We start from the raw sequence: 4,213 nt of genomic DNA on the forward strand, positions 1-4,213 counted from the left end.
TCTGCGCCTATGGATCGCTCGGGCGGCGGTAGTGGGGGAACTGAGGATGGAGGGGAGGGCGGTACGGGAAAATCCCACCAATGGGCGGAGCTACGCGGACAGCTCGCTGCAGAACTGTCGTCATAATCCGAAACTCTTAAGTGGCAATCATCAGGACAAGGGCATTTCGCAGAGAATTTTATAATCGGTATTTCCACTGTCATCAGGTAAATACTATTCATATTGCGACACAAACAGACAATTAATAAACGCTCTTGGCGCGTAATTTGAAATTAACTGCCTCGCAAGAAGACTACTTGGAGATTATTACTATCGAATGTTCAGTCATCTACCAATTTTGGTGACAAATTCCCAAGGCTTCAAACAAATGCAACGCTGTTACCTGGTGAGTACGGTTACTCCTTTCAAGCTATTACACGTACAAAACTTCTGCATTTCATGTTATTTCTAAATTTTTTTAAGGAAAATATAGCATTGCCATAAATCGATGGTGACTATAAGTAGTTTTTAGATGAAATGTACTGTGCATTATTTTAACATAGCGCGAATTAAACTCGTGTTATCATGAGAGAGTAAAAAAACACGAAAGGAACTTTTAGTGCACGAATTCAGTTATTATTAGCTTAAGAATAATGCAGTTGTGATAAAGTAACGTGTCAATTGTTTAGCAACTATAAGTAAACATTATTACTTAAATGAACAACAGTTCGTTAACGACTCCCGTGCCGTAGTGTCTCCGCGACGATGCAGTGAACGCCGCTGCCATCTCTCGGCCGCAGCGTGAAAACTGTGTACGCGGACGGACGGAGAGCTGATGCGTGCGCCATCTCTGAACGAAGAACGTAACTATTCCGTACCGCGGTAGGACTGAAGTAGCTATGGACAGAGCCTAGCGTTAATGCACATCAAAACAAATAATGACGATCATAAATGGCTTCCGCGATAATACAGAATTATGTGAAAATTTGATGTCAACTACTGAGAAACCACCACACTGTAACAGTCAAGAAGGAAAGAAGTAGCAAATTTTAATGCTTTTGCAGACAGAATTCTTACATGGCAGTGTGATACAAAACTGAGGTTCCTACCTGTAAGTAAAATGTTCATAGTTTTGCGACGTGTGTTTTAGAAGTCTTTAGTAATGATTTCTCCTTACAATGAACTCTTGAAAGACGTCCTACAAGTAACTCTAAAAATGAATTTCTTATCAATACGAATAAATTACCAGAGAATAAAATGACAATGGCATGCGCAATAATCACGCAACTTCATTCTCACAAAGAAGTTGACAAGCCGCTGTGGCACTTAAAACCAAGGTACTGCGGAATACGGGAGAATCGGAATGTAAAGAGAGAAAATGTATATAATCAACTGACAACAACATCTATAATATTATTGGCGACTTCGTCGCACGCTGCAGAGATTAGTGATATTGATGCAGATTTACAATGCTGTAGCAAATTTGTATACCGGTACCAAGTGGGGCTTAAGAAACATTAGAAAATAATTCAATTCAAAATCGGCCCCAAAGCTTTAGATGTCAACATACCATATTGGACTTACGTTCTTCTTCTAAAAGCCGCACAAATTAGACGTGAAGCGGAACATCTCACAATGCTTAAGGTACCAGGATTGATCCGACGTATGATGCTGCTATACCATTATGGCAAGACGCGCATACCTGAAGTGAAGTGAACCTTACGGGTTTTTTAAGTATTCGGGGAGTCATCGAAGCCTCATACTAAATATTGCATTCTATACACTGATTAATAACCTGTGTAATCACATGTTCTAGAACTTCAAATGAAACTTAAAAAAGGCGACTAAAGCCGGCCAGAGTGGCCGAGCGGTTCTAGGCGCTACAGTCTGGAAGTGTGTGATGTCCTTAGGTTAGTTAGGTTTAAGTAGTTCTAAGTTCTAGGGGACTGATGACCTCAGAAGTTAAGTCCCATAGTGCTCAGAGCCATTTGAACCATTTGACTCTGGAAATGGCGTTTAGAATTGTTGGAGCTATTATTGTGTATCGTTCTAAAACACAGGAGATTGGCGTAAAGAGAAACGAGTGTGAAACTACGTAGGGAGGAGGTAGATGTAATGAGAACAATTTGCTAAGTCATGCGGTGAGGCCATGTACAGCAGACAATCAAAGAAGAGAGGCCGAAGATGACAGGCGGTTACTTAGACTTGGTAGAAAAGAACAGGCCGATTCGGTTTGGACATTTAAAGAGAAAGGAACAATCACGAGCAGTAGGCGGCTGGTACACGAAAATACATATTACGTAGACATTTTTATAAATGCTGTAAATCTGTAGCATAAGCAATGCCAATAAATTGTAATACATTATCTGCTTCACTTGCACTAGGTAAAATAAAAACGAGTGTCAATAAAGACAGAAACAACTCTAGAGAGAGAAACCTCTTTATGGTCATGTTTGGTGCCACCTGGAGAATTGAACATTTGACTGAGGGCGTAAATACGATGTGAATGACACCCGAGAACTTATACCCTCGTAATAGGCGTACAAGATCTACCTTCAGCCGCCGTTCACGACCAATTTATTTGTCAAATTCGCTCTTATCAATCGACGGATTTGTCAAACAAACTGGCACGATCTAGATCTACATCTGTTTCTACGTGTACATCTCTGTTAACAAGTTTGTCAATTCAGCTTCACCGTTAAAGCAGACATAGTTCGTGTGTACTGTAGTTGACACCAGTGGGAACGGCTACGAATGAGGGTAAAGCATTTCTAGCACTGTGTTTAAATAATAAGAAGAAAACAACATGCTGGTCCAGGGTATGGTTTCAAATGAGACACACACGCAGGAAAGCCTGTCGAAGGAAATGTTATACTCGTAACGTCAATTACCTGCGAAGTGACAGTGAAACATTTAATAACTCGTTTAGAGTTACTTCGTCTTCGTATTGAAAAATAAAATTATCCTCTTGTACTTGGTCTTCTAATGACAGTTCGTTAAAATACCACAACATGGGAACATTAGCCGGTATCAACCGGGGCAGAAGCGGAGAACTTCGATTATTTTGTATCTCTAGCGCTTGCATGTTGTGCTAGAATATTGATTTTCTTCTTAAATTCTTCCTTCCGACATGTATACTATTTTGGCAACTGATAGTGCTGTTTTGCTTTTAGCCTTGGTCGTAGTACCCCATAGTTGTGGAAAGTCACGATACAGTCAGACAAATTGTAATAAATCTCTTATTCACTAAACATATGCGGCGAAACGTAAACACAAACAACGTCCGCTATCTTGTCAAACTGTCCATCAGTCAAAATTTCTCTTAAACACTGATTTTGACGAACACATCAAACAGCACCGTAAACAGTCAAACATTGGTAAACGTAGAAAAGTTTGACTACTTGTTTGATCGTATACGGAGGTCTTTATAAAATACTACGGACGAGTAAACATGAAAATAATTGAAGATGGTGTCGACTTCATGGCATACATTTAGAACGCACAGACCACATAATATCAGGCTGTATGTATAATCTTGGCGAAGAGCGAATATTTTAAGGGGAACAGCTACTACTTTCGCCGGCAGTTATGCAAAGTACCAAGGCGCTCCAAAAAAATGGAACGGCCACACATCTACACCAGCAACAATGGGACGGCATAAACTATACTTTATGACCAACAAACATTTAGTGAATTGTTGCGTGTATGTAGCTGACATTTTACTACAAGCAGAAAAAAACATGAGCTGTCTTATATTTCCTGGGTCCGTCGCATTTTACGCTTACCTTAATCGCAAAAGCGACTCATAAAAAGGTGAGAGGGACCGAGGGACACAGGTCATGGCACGTAACCATCTCGCTCTACTTTCTCATAACTGATGATCCGAGAAGAATACTGACCATCTTCAAGTAGGTTCTGTCTCAGTTTCTACGCTGGAATAGAGATACAGTCTGCAACCGTACACACCGCCGAAAATATTGCACGAGCACCTAAACAGCGGAGCTACTCCTGAGGAAGTTAGAATCTAGCTGAAGATCAAGGACAAGAAATGACACCGCATGATGCGAATACAAAGATGTTGACGACAATAATAATAATTACGAGACAGATGAAACCGCTAATGATGAAACAGCAGACAGTCTGACTGTTTGCTGTTATTTCCTGCATCGCTTCGCAGCAGTTTGTGTGAGTGCACCTATCCGCAAAATGTCCATTGGTGCGACATTTTGTAATC

The sequence above is a fragment of the Schistocerca piceifrons genome, chromosome 6 (genome assembly GCF_021461385.2).
Source record: "Schistocerca piceifrons isolate TAMUIC-IGC-003096 chromosome 6, iqSchPice1.1, whole genome shotgun sequence".
NCBI lineage: Eukaryota > Metazoa > Arthropoda > Insecta > Orthoptera > Acrididae > Schistocerca > Schistocerca piceifrons.